This window comes from Dendrobates tinctorius, unplaced genomic scaffold (assembly GCF_039654945.1).
Source record: "Dendrobates tinctorius isolate UK_male_01 unplaced genomic scaffold, ASM3965494v1 ptg000028l, whole genome shotgun sequence".
Taxonomy (NCBI): Eukaryota; Metazoa; Chordata; class Amphibia; order Anura; family Dendrobatidae; genus Dendrobates; species Dendrobates tinctorius.
Window position 1 is genome coordinate 44,019,185 of NW_027361696.1, and position 14,099 is coordinate 44,033,283.

The following is a 14,099-nucleotide window of genomic DNA, read 5'->3' on the forward strand; positions in this document are numbered from 1 at the left end:
TTTGATGTCAGGGCATTACATGCCTCATCATTGTGTTATACCTGTTCAAGCATGATAGCTGTTAGAGCATTATGCGCCTCTTTTTGGGCATTTATTTTGTTTTTAAAGTATAATTAATAAATTGGTTATTTTAATATCAATTTTCTGGATCTCTTCAATTTTTTCCGGCAAATAGGAATTATGTTAGTCTGGAATATCTTTTGATTTAATGTGTCTTGGAAGTGCCAGATCATAACTCATTTTGGACATTAGAGTATTTATCGTTCTTTCTGTTTCATGACAGATTAGTCCTTCCACTATGGATTGAAAAGCCAAAGAAACGTTTTGGCGAACAAAGGCATCAGATATTTATAAATTTAATGCCCAGAGTGTTTCGTTAAATGCTACTAAGGACCACAATCCTAATTTAAAATCTCACCAATCCTATAGACACCCTCCACCTTGTCATTCACCATCCAATTTCATTCTGTTACATTGAGGTGTAATCTCTACTGGGCCTGAGACAATAGTTCAGCGTCCTCAAATCTATAGTGAGATTCAAATTCTCACCAATCCTATAGACACCCTACACTTTGTCATACACCATCCAAATTCAGTCTGTTACATTGAGGTGTAATCTCTCCTGGGCCAGAGACAATAGTTCTGCGTCCTCAAATCTATAGTGAGATTCAAATTCTCACCAATCCTATAGACACCCTCCACCTTGTCATTCACCATCCAATTTCAGCCTGTTACATTGAGGTGTAATCTCTATTGGGCCGGAGACAATAGTTCAGCGTCCTCAAATCTATAGTGAGATTCAAATTCTCACCACTCCTATAGACACCCTACACCTTGTCATACACCATCCAATTTCAGTCTGTTACATTGAGGTGTAATCTCTCCTGGGCCAGAGACAATAGTTCTGCATCCTCAAATCTATAGTGAGATTCAAAATCTCATCAATCCTATAGACACCCTCCACCTTGTCATTCACCATCCAATTTCAGTCTGTTACATTGAGGTGTAATCTCTCCTGGGCCAGAGACAATAGTTCTGCATCCTCAAATCTATACTGAGATTCAAAATCTCATCAATCCTATAGACACCCTCCACCTTGTCATTCACCATCCAATTTCAGCCTGTTACATTGAGATGTAATCTCTACTGGGCCTGAGACAATAGTTCAGTGTCCTTAAATCTATAGTGAGATTCAAATTCTCACCAATCCTATAAACACCCTACACCTTGTCATGCACCATCCAATTTCAGTCTGTTACATTGAGGTGTAATGTCTCCTGGGCCAGAGACAATAGTTCTGCATCCTCAAATCTATAGTGAGATTCAAAATCTCATCAATCCTATAGACACCCTCCACCTTGTCATTCACCATCCAATTTCAGTCTGTTACATTGAGGTGTAATCTCTCCTGGGCCTGAGACAATAGTTCTGCATCCTCAAATCTATACTGAGATTCAAAACCTCATCAATCCTATAGACACCCTACACCTTGTCATTCACCATCCAATTTCAGCCTGTTACATTGAGGTGTAATCTCTACTGGGCCTGAGACAATAGTTCAGTGTCCTTAAATCTATAGTGAGATTCAAATTCTCACCAATCCTATAGACACCCTACACCTTGTCATGCACCATCCAATTTCAGTCTGTTACATTGAGGTGTAATGTCTCCTGGGCCAGATACAATAGTTCTGCATCCTCAAATGTATAGTGAGATTCAAAATCTCACCAATCCTATAGACACTCTCCACCTTGTCATTCACCATCCAATTTCAGCCTGTTACATTGAGATGTAATCTCTACTGGGCCAGAGACAATAGTTCTGCTTCCTCAAATCTATAGTGAGATTCAAATTCTCACCAATCCTATAGACACCCTCCACCTTGTCATTCACCATCCAATTTCAGCCTGTTATATTGAGGTGTAATCTCTACTGGGCCTGAGACAATAGTTCAGCGTCCTTAAATCTATAGTGAGATTCAAATTCTTACCAATCCTATAGACACCCTCCACCTTGTCATTCACCATCCAATTTCAGCCTGTTACATTGAGGTGTAATCTCTACTGGGCCTGAGACAATAGTTCAGGACCCTTAAATCTATAGTGAGATTCAAATTCTCACCAATCCTATAGACACCCTCCACCTTGTCATTCACCATCCAATTTCAGCCTGTTACATTGAGATGTAATCTCTACTGGGCCAGAGACAATAGTTCTGCTTCCTCAAATCTATAGTGAGATTCAAAATCTCACCAATCCTATAGACACCCTCCACCTTGTCATTCACCATCCAATTTCAGCCTGTTACATTGAGGTGTAATCTTTACTGGGCCTGAGACAATAGTTCAGCGTCCTCAAATCTATAGTGAGATTCAAATTTTCACCAATCCCATAGACACCCTACACCTTGTCATACACCATCCAATTTCAGTCTGTTACATTGAGGTGTAATCTCTCCTGGGCCAGAGACAATAGTTCTGTGTCCTCAAATCTATAGTGAGATTCAAAATCTCACCAATCCTATAGAAACCCTCCACCTTGTCATACACCATCCAATTTCAGCCGGTTACATTGAGGTGTAATCTCTACTGGGCCTGAGACAATAGTTCAGCGTCCTCAAATCTCTAGTGAGATTCAAATTCTCACCAATAGTAGATACACCATCTACCTTGTTTTACAGTACCATATAGCTGGTGGTATTTTGGGTACATTTTCACAAAAATGAACAAGTATGGTGGAAGATGCCATGGAAGTGAGCAGGGGTTGCCAGCTGGTCCCGATGGTGGTGGTGGTGGTGGTGGTGTTGCATCTGTTGGTAGTGGCAAAAGCACAATAGCACCTAAGGCAGGAGGTGTTGAGCCTGAGTCATCGTCTGGCTTCACAAGGCCTCAAAGGCTCTCTTTTCTGGGAGTAGGTAAACCACTTTTCAAGCCGTAGCTTCAGGAACAAGTTTTGGCTTACATTGCTGACACAGTCTCCAGTTCTCGCGCCTCCTCTTCTGAAGTTTCAAAAAATAAAAGCACTGAGTCATCATTGGAGGATCCTGATCAGGAACAACACCTTTCCTTGTGTCCTTCACCCCTACCAAAAGTGAAGGATGTGGCAGGCCACACTACCGCTTACTCCATGGAGCTCTTTTCACATACCATACCTGGGTTAGCAAGTCAAATCGTGAATTCCCCAGGCCAAGATGAATCTGACATGGAGTGCACTGATGCACAGTCACTGCTAGATTTTTCTGTTGGTACATTCACTCAGAGCACTACATTGTCCTGGCAGTGTACTGAGGCAGAATCTGACCCTGATAAAACTCAGGTGCCCCTTCCCGCATACTATACCACCTTACACGGTGACACAGAGGAAGGTGCACATGAAATTGAAAAGGAGGTGATGGATGACCCAGTTGTTGACCCAGATTGGCATCCATTGGGGGAAGAGGGTGCCGCTGCCAATAGCTCAGAAGAGGAGGAGGAGGAGGATTTGCAGCAGGCATCGACATCGCAACAGCTGTTATCTGGCAGGACCGTAGCAGTCCAAAAATGGGTTACAAAAACCAAAAGAGTTGCAGGACAGCTTGGCCAGATGGTCAAATAAGCACAGCGTGCAAGGTCTCAAAATGTCTTCCATAGTAGGAAGAGTGCAGTGTGGCACTTTTTTGAACAAAATCCTAATGATCATGCAAAAGTTATCTGTAAGAAGTGCACAAAGACCTTTAGCCGAGGGAAAAATCTGAGAAATTTGAATACCAGTTGCATGCTTAGACATTTAACCACCATGCACTTGCAAGCGTGGACGGACCACCAAACTTCACGTACCACATGTGCATCTGCTCTGAATGAAGGTAGTCTTCAACGCTACGTCGCTTCCCCAAACTGTAAGCCCACCGTTTAGCACACCACCAGCAGCAAATGTCGAGGTGTCGTCGCAAGGGCAAAGCAGTCATGGAATCACAATGTTATTGCTACGAAAGACTGAATCTAGGCGATCAGCAACACCACCAACACCATCACCAACCCTCTCTCAGTCCGCCATGTCCACCGCTAGTTCCACCATATGCAGCTCTCAAGTCCAGCTCACCCTACCAGAGACCCTGAGTAGGACAAGAAAGTACTCATCATCTCATCCGCATACACTGGCTTTGAACTCCCAAATTGCCAAACTAATCTCGTTAGAGATGCTGCCCTACCGGTTGGTTGAAAGCAAAGCTTTCCGTGAGCTCATGGCCTACGCAGTACCACTCTATGACCTACCCATTTGGCACTTCTTTTCGAGAAAAGCCATCCCAGCCCTCCACGTGCATGTGAAAGACCGCATTGTCCATGCACTCAAGCAATCAGTGAGTGGAAAGGTGCACCTCACAACAGATGCATGGTCCAGTAGGCATGGCCAGGGCCATTACGTGTCCATCACTGCGCACTGGGTTAATGTGGTGGATGCAGGGTCCACAGGGGACAGTGGCGGTGGGACACTGCTGCCTAGCCCACGGTAAAGGAAACAGTTGTCTGTAGGCGTTCGACCCGCCTCCTCCTCCTCCAGAAGCGAAAGCTTGTCCACAGAGCGCAGTCGCACGAGCACTCATCCGCAGCTGCCAGTGTTGCACACAAGGTGTCCCACTATCGAACAGCTAGTGGTAAGCGTCAGCAGGCTGTGTTGAAGATGATGTGTTTGGGCGACAACTAACACACCGCGGAGGTACTGGCCGACTACTTGCAGCGACAAACTGAGTCATGGCTGGGCAGTCTACAACTTGAGGCAGGCAAGGTAGTTAGTGATGATGGCTGGAATTTTGTGGCAGCCATAGCCCTTTCAAAACTCAGACACATACCTTGCCTGGCTCACACCTTGAACCTGGTGGTGCAGTGCTTCCTCAATAATTATCCGGAGTTAACACCCCTGCCCCATAAGTTGTGAAGACTGTGCTCGCACATCCGCCGGTCGCCCATACTCTCCAGTCGTATGCAGAAACTGCTGCGATTGCTCCTCCTTCCCAAGCACCGCCTAATTATCGACGTTGCAGCAAGGTGGAAATCCACCCTGCACATGGTTCAGAGGCTGTGCGAACAGAGGCAGGCTGTAACTCATTTGTGGGAGGATACACGGGCAGGCAGTTTGCAGGCAGACATGGAGTTGTCTGGTGTGCAGTGGTCGAAGCTGAAAGATCTCTGTAAAGTCCTTCAGTGTTTTGAGGAATGCACACGGCTGGTAAGCGCAGATGACGCCATCATAAGCATGAGCATCCCACGTATGCGTCTGCTCATGCAAACTTTGACGCACATTAAGAAGCAGGCATCTGCAGCCGAGTAGGAAGAGGAGGAGGGAAGCCTTGATGATAGTCAGCCATTGTCTGCTCAGGGAAGTCTCGTGGACGAGGTGGAGGAAGAAGAGGAAGAGGAGGAGGAGGAGGATGATGGGGATGATTATTTTGGGGAGGAGGATGCTTCTCAGGGGGCAAGAAAAAATGTTGGCATTCCAAGGTCAGGTACAGGGTTTGTGCATGACGGGGGGGATGTGGATTTGCCAGAAAGTGCTCCTCCACTCAGCACTCGCAGTGCATCATTGACACCTGGAACATTGGCCCATATGTCTGATTATGCCTTGCAGATCCTAAAAAGGGACCCCCGCGTTGCCAAAATGATGAACGATGACGACTACTGGTTGGCCAGCATCCTGGATCCACGCTATGAAGGCAAATTCCACAACAACATGCCACAGGAGAACCTAGAGCTAATATTGGCTAACAAACAAGCAACTCTGGTAATTGTAAACCGTTTGTTTGAGGCATTCCCAGCACACAGCGGCGGTGATGTTTTTCCAACGAGCCGTAGGGGGCAACATGGAAAAGGTGTTCATGGTGCACACAGCCGAAGTGGCGTTGGACACATGGGTTTCATGACCATGTTTTGGACTGATATTTCAAGTACCGCCCACACGACTCGTAATACTGCATCGATCGAAAGTGACAGGAGACAGCAGTTGTCAACTATGGTAGCAAACTACTTCTCCCATATCGATGTGCTCCCTCACCGGTCATTCCCCTTTGACTATTGGGCCAGTAAACTTGACACCTGGCCTGAATATGCACAATATGCCTTACAGGAGCTCGCTTGACCTGCTGCTAGTGTGTTATCTGAACGAGTCTTCAGTGCTGCTGGATCAATCCTGACAGAAAAAAGGACCCATCTGTCGACCCAAAATGATGATGATCTAACCTTCATTAAAATGAACCATGCATGGGTTTCAAAGGATTTTGTCCCCCCACACTCCCCTGCTGACACGTAGGTTGCCAGAAAAATGGCTTGCTTTTGTCCTCCTCTTCCGCGGACTTTTCCAATTACTCCATTTGCAGCTGCTGAATGTCCAACATCAACATATGCCAATTTTTCCACCTCCTTAACTGGGCTGCCTCCCCCCACAGGGCCGGGGTCACCACCTTGCGCATGCAACCGTGCGAGTGCCATTGACCTGGACAGGTGTGTGGGCACACTCTTTGGCAACGGCACTGGCACAAGGTCCCTCATAGTAGAATAAAGTGTCTCTAACGGTGGGGGTACACACCCGCCATCAGACACACCAGCGTACTATGAGGGGCCCTGTGCCAGTACCGCCGTCCACGAGTGGGCCCCCCCTGCTTGCTCAGGGCACCAGCACTTGCAATACTTACCTCTCCCTGCTCCACCACTGTGTAGTCTGGCCTGTTAAATAATTCACTGGGACTGCCAATACAAATTTGGTGAACTGATAGATGATGGTTAAGACGTAGCTATGCCCTGTCCTGCTGGGCTCTATCTTAAGTTGATCAATGGCTTCCATTTTTTATGGACGTCTACTCACAATGAGATTCAGTGGTGGTTTATCATCAGCTTTCACGGTTTTCCGACTCACAGACGTGTGACATTCCTGCCCACATTTTTAAATGTGTCCTCTCATGTCAATCCAATAGAATCGCCTACGGCCTGTGGCTTGTGTCTTTTGCACTCCAAAGTTACCTGACAGAAAGTGTTGAGCATTCCGATACTGCAAATATCGGGTTTCGGCCGATATTCGCTGTATCGGAATTCTGATACCGAGTACCTATATTTTTTCTATATCGGATACCGGAATCGGAAGTTCCCATAATGCAATGAGCCACTGTTGTGGCTGTGTTTGGCTGCTGAAATGATCTCCTCTGACCTCTGGCATCAACAAGGCATTTCCGGCCACAGAACTGCCGCTCACTGGATTTTTTTTCTTTTTTGGACCATTCTCTGTAAACCCTAGAGATGGTTGTGCGTGAAAATCCCAGTAGATCAGCAGTTTCTGAAATACTCAGACCAGCCCTTCTGGCACCAACAATCTTGCCACGTTCAAAGGCACTCAAATCACCTTTCTTCCCCATACTGATGCTCGGTTTGAACTGCAGGAGATTGTCTTGACCATGTCTACATGCCTAAATGCACTGAGTTGCCGCCATGTGATTGGCTGATTAGAAATTAAGTCTTAACACACAGTTGGACAGGTGTACCTAATAAAGTGGCCAGTGAGTGTATATACTACATTCATACAACATACATACTACATACATACTGCATACATGCTACATATATACTACATTCATACATGCTACATACATGCTACATATATACTACATTCATACAGCATACATACATACTACATACATGCTACATATATTCTACATTCATGCAACATGCATAAATACTACATACATGCTACATACATACTATATTCATACAAAATACATACATACTACATACATGCTACATATACACTACATTCATACAACATACATACAAACTACATACATGCTACATATATACTAAATTCATACAACATACATACATACTACATATACTATATATATACTACATTCATACAGCATACATACATACTACATACATGCTACATATATACTACATTCATACAACATACATACTACATATATACTACATTCATACAACATACATACATACTTCATACATATTACATTCATACAACATACATACATACCACATACATACTTCATATATACTACATTCATACAACATACATACATACATACATACTGCATGCATACATGTATACTACATTCATACAACATACATATATACTACATGCATGCTACATATATACTACATTCATACAACATACATACATACTACATACATGCTACATATATACTACATTCATAAAGCATACATACATACTACATATATACTACATTCATACAACATATATACATACTACATACATGCTACATATATACTACATTCATACAACATACATACATAATACATACTACATACACACTACATATATACTACATTCATACAACATACATACTACATGTATACTACATTCATACAACATACATACTACATACATACTACATACATAGTACATACTACATACATACAACATGCTACAGACATACAACATACATACATACATACTACATACAATACATTCATACATTCATACAATACATACATATAGACATACAGTACATATAGCATAGAGTACATACTCACCATCACTTGTCACTTTGTTCCCCGAAGCCAGTGTCATTCTCACTGTAAAAAATATGAAAATAACAAACAAACAATATACTCCCTGATCCACAGAAATCCATGTGTGTGTGTCCCACGCCAATCTCCCGTGGAGAACAGCAGCATCAGCTGATGCGACCGCTCTCTACGGGGCTCCAGGAATCCAGTGACGGGAGGTAGGTATCCTTCCCCACTGTATTCCTCCGCCACTGTAAAAAAATAGTCCCTAGTCTCACTTTTGGCATTGCTGTGTGAGAAAGTTCCCACGCAGCTTTTGCCATAAAGTGAGACCAGGGACTATTTCTTTACAATGGTGGAGGAATATAGTGCGGAAGGATACCTACCTCCCGTCACTGGATTCCTGGAGCCCCGTAGAGAGCGGTCGCATTAGCTGATGCTGCTGTTCTCCACGGGAGATCGGTGTGGGACACACACGTGTGGATTTCTGCGGATCAGGGAGTATATTGTTTGTTATTTTCATATTTTTCCACAGATGACACTGGCTTTGGGGATCAAAGTGACAAGTGATGGTGAGTATGTACTCTATGTTATATGTACTGTATGTCTATATGTATGTATTGTATGCAGTATGTATGTAGTATGTATGTTGTATGAATGTAGTATATATGTAGCATGTATGTAGTATGTATGTATGCTGTATGAATGTAGTATATATGTAGCATGTATGTAGTATGTAGTATGTATGTATGCTATATGAATGTAGTATATATGTAGCATGTATGTAGCATGTAGTATGTATGTATGTATGTTGTATGAATGTAGTATATATGTAGCAAGTATGTAGTATGTATGTTGTATGAATGTAGTATATATGAAGTATGTATGTAGTATGTAGTATCTATATATGTTGTATGAATGTAGTATAAATGTAGCATGTATGTAGTATATATGTATGTTGTATGAATGTAGTATATATGTAGCATGTATGTAGTATATATGTATGTTGTATGAATGTAGTATATATGAAGTATGTATGTAGTATGTAGTATCTATATATGTTGTATGAATGTAGTATAAATGTAGCATGTATGTAATATGTAGTATGTATGTATGCTATATGAATGTAGTATATATGTAGCATGTATGTAGCATGTAGTATGTATGTATGTTGTATGAATGTAGTATATATGTAGCAAGTATGTAGTATGTATGTTGTATGAATGTAGTATATATGAAGTATGTATGTAGTATGTAGTATCTATATATGTTGTATGAATGTAGTATAAATGTAGCATGTATGTAGTATATATGTATGTTGTATGAATGTAGTATATATGTAGCATGTATGTAGTATATATGTATGTTGTATGAATGTAGTATATATGAAGTATGTATGTAGTATGTATGTATGTTGTATAATGTAGTATATATGTAGCATGTATGTAGTATATAGCATGTATGTATGCTGCATGAATTTAGTATATATGTAGCATGTATGTAGTATGTAGTATGTATGTATGTTGTATGAATGTAGTATATATGTAGCATGTATGTAGTATGTATGTTGTATGAATGTAGTATATATGTAGCATGTATGTAGTATGTAGTATGTATGTATGTTGTATGAATGTAGTATATATGTAGCAAGTGTGTAGTAGGTATGCATGTTGTATGAATGTAGTATATATGTAGCATGTATGTAGTATGCATGTTGTATGAATGTAGTATATATGTAGCATGCATGTAGTATGCATGTCGTATGAATGTAATATATGTAGCATGTATGTAGTATGTATGTATGTTGTATGAATATAGTATATATGAAGCATGTATGTAGTATGTAGTATGTATGTATGTTGTATGAGTGTAGTATATATGTAGCATGTATGTAGTATGTATGTATGTTGTATGAATGTAGTATATATGTAGTATGTTTTTTTTTTGTTTTTTTTACATTCAACGCATTAGCCGGATGATGGGACTACTACTGTCCCATCATTGGCTAATGTGTCAATCACTGTCATTGTAGCAGGCATCGCCCGATGGGACTTGCAGTCCCATCGGACGATGCCTGCACACACACAAGACCCCCAGCAGGTCCGCACAGACCCCCGGCAGCTGGCACAAGCCCCAGGCAGGCCCGTACAGACCCCCAGCAGCCGGCACAAGCCCCCGGCAGGCCCATACAGAACCCCGGCAGCCGGCACAAGCCCCCGGCAGGCCCGTACAGACCCCCAGCAGCCGGCACACGCCCCTAGCAGGCCCATACAGACCCCCGGCAGCCGTCACAAGCCCCCCCGCAGGCCCGTACAGACCCCCAGCAGCCGGCACAAGCCCCGGCAGGCCCTTACAGACCCCTGGCAGCCGGCACAAGCCCCCGGCTGGCCCATACAGACCTCCGGCAGCCGGCACAAGCCCCCTACAGTCGGCACAGACCCCCGAGAGACCGGTACAGACCACCGGCAGCCGGCACAGGCCCCCGACAGGCCTGTACAGACCCCCGAGAGGCCTGCACAGGCCCCGGCCGCACACACAGACACGCACAGTGTCTGCCCACGCACCGCCCACACTCTTCCCCCCTCCCGAACAGGATGTACATGGCAAGAAAGGGTTTTTTTTTAATTTTGATATTTCTGTGCCATTGACTTGAATGGGACTTCCGGGATCGGAATCGGCGATACCCGATACTTTTTTGTGTCGAGCCGATCCAATCCGATCCGATATTTCTGAATATCAGATGGTATCGCTCAACACTACTGACAGATCATGATAGGCAGTGAGGACAATGTCTACATCTGTCCCTGTGATCACAATTTGATGGAGATGAGTAACGGTGATGGGTTCCACGGTACTGCGATACAGCAAACCTTTCTTCACAAGAACTGTTTTTGCTGTCTCCACAGACAAAGTACTTGAGGGTCAGCATCACCTCTGTGAATTCTCCTGTGAGTTTTTACCGTAATTAGTAATTCCAAAATTTCTGCAATCACTCGACTTTCCATCTGTACTTGTATCCATCTCGTTTCCTCTTGCGGAGAGTCTGGACTGTCTTACTGATACTGAAATATATATGAAGATTGAAAATACCCCAACAGTGTATACTGGTGTACGCTTCGAATACATAAACCTTTTTCTACTTTTTAGATTCTTGTCTAATCCATACTGAGGCTGTGAGTGTCTTTGTTGGACTCTGGAAATATACACGCAGATTTTTAATGTTTAAACTATGCTATATATACCTGCTATCCAGTGATACTGTACCCTTTCTCAACTTTCTACAATCACGTCGAATCCATATTGGGCCTGAGACCGTCTGAGTCTGCCTCCTGATATATAGACAAAGCTTTTTAATGTTTATACTATGCTATATATACCTGGTATCTGGTGATACTGTACCCTTTCTGCCAGGAAGTCCTCCTCCACCCACCACTCTAAGTGTATCATTGACACCTGGAACATTGTCCCACATGTGTGATTATTTCTTGCAGATCTTCTTGTTATATTGTGGTGTGATCCATCCTGAGCGTGTGAGAGTCTGTTGGTTACTCCTGCAATTTATATGTAGATTTAAAAATTACCCCAACACTAGTGTATACAGCTCTACGCTTGTGATACATTACCCATTCAATGCTTTTTATATTCTGGTCTAATCCAAACTGACCAAGTGAGAGTTATTTCCTGACTGTGGCAACAAATACTGAGATTGACAACAATGACCCCTACACTGTGTACAGCTGTACTCTTCAGATCCATTACCATTTTAGGGCTTTTTATATTGTGTTGTAATCCATACTGAGCCTGAGAGCGTCTGTGTCTGCCTCCTGAAATATATACGGAGATTTAGAATGTTTAAACTATACTATATATACCTGCTATCTGATGATACTGTACACTTTTTCTACTTTTTATATTCTTGTCTAGTCCATACTGAGTCTGTGAGCGTCTCTGTGTGACTGATGGTATGTATAGGGAGATTGACAATCATCCTTTGACTGTATAGAGCTGTACACTTCTTATATAGTACCAAATATCTGATGTTATTTTGGGTTCATTTTCTGCAATATTTTGAAGTTTGGTGAAAGAGGCCGCAGACGTGGGCATTGGGGGGGCCAGCTGGTGCTGATGGTGGTGGTGCATCTGCTGGTAGTGGCAAAAGCACAATAGCAGCTAAGGCAGGAGGTGTTGAGCCTGTGTCATGGTCTGCCTCCGGAACGCCTGGAAGGCTACCTTTTCTGGGAGGAGGTAAACCGCTTTTAAAGCCGGAGCATCAGAAACTGGTTTTGGCTTACATTGCCGAAACAGACTCCAGCAAATATGCCCTCCTCTTCTGAAGTTTCAAAAACTGCAAGCACTGAGTCGTCAAGTGCTGGCTCCTGGTCAGGAAGAACCCCATTCCTTGTGTCCTTCACCCCCACCAAAAGTGAAAGATGCAACAGGCCACACTTCACATTAGTCCATGTAGCTCTTTCTATCACACCATGCCTGGGCTATCAAGTCAAATTGTGAATTCCCCAGTCCAAGATGAATCTAACATGGAGTGTGGGTGGCCAGCCAGGGCAGTGGGGTTAATCAGTACCGGGCCGGTGTTTCAGAGGGATGTGTCACGTTGGTGTTGATGACCCATTCCGTGGCCCTGGGCGTCCATGCAAAGGGCTGAATAATGTTTATAGGTGAATGATACGTGACGCCACCTGTGGTTTCTGATCAGATTGACCCACGCTGCAGTGTCGCTTCTCTGGGACAGATGTTGTGGTGCAGCTAAGATGTAGAAGCCCTGCACAGGTAGGGCCGTAGTCGCAGGGCAGATGAAAGAGTTGGTAGATGGTGTGCAGTGCAGGATGCTGCAGAGCCGTGCGCCATGCGCAGGAGAAAGATGACAGACACAGTCGTGCAGTTCCCTTACCTGTACTTGGTAAGTGCCATCCAGGACCCAGAGTACAGATGGAGAAGGAGTTGCTCAGCCTGGAAGCGAATTTGGAATTCTCTCTCTGCAGATAGATAGTATGGCCTCCGTTCTAGCTCTGAGGTACTCGCAGTACTGAGTTCACTGAAGTTCCCCCTGTTGACTCTCTTTTGGAACTTTCTCGTATGGCAGGCAGCCATAGCCTTTTCCTTCTGGCTCACACACGTCGCTGCTGGGGCCTCCGAGCCTTAGTTGGGAACAGAGCATTTACAGCTGCTACTTCCTCTGGTTTCTGCTGCAGGACTGTCAGTGTCCCTACAAACTCAGAGACCGGAATCCCGACCATGCGCTCCAGCTAGGAGTGAGCCTTAACTCTGCTCATCCTCCAGCTCCCCTTCTCACGTCCACACACTTCCCCTTCCCTTCACAGACTTCCCTAACTTCCTTCCTCCCGACCACACTGAGCAACTCCTCAGCAGTCTGTTTCAGAGGTATCCCTGCTGGCCTGGAGTGGGAACTGTGTTGTGTGTTGGTTTAACTGCTAGAGAGATCCTTCGTTGCTCCCAAGCATGACATCACACTCCCTAGGAGGAAGGTAATGCCACTGTGGCGACCATACTCCTGGGGGCGCCACAAGTGCACTGAGGCCCAGCCACTGCTAGATGATTCTGCTGGTACATTGACCCAGACCAC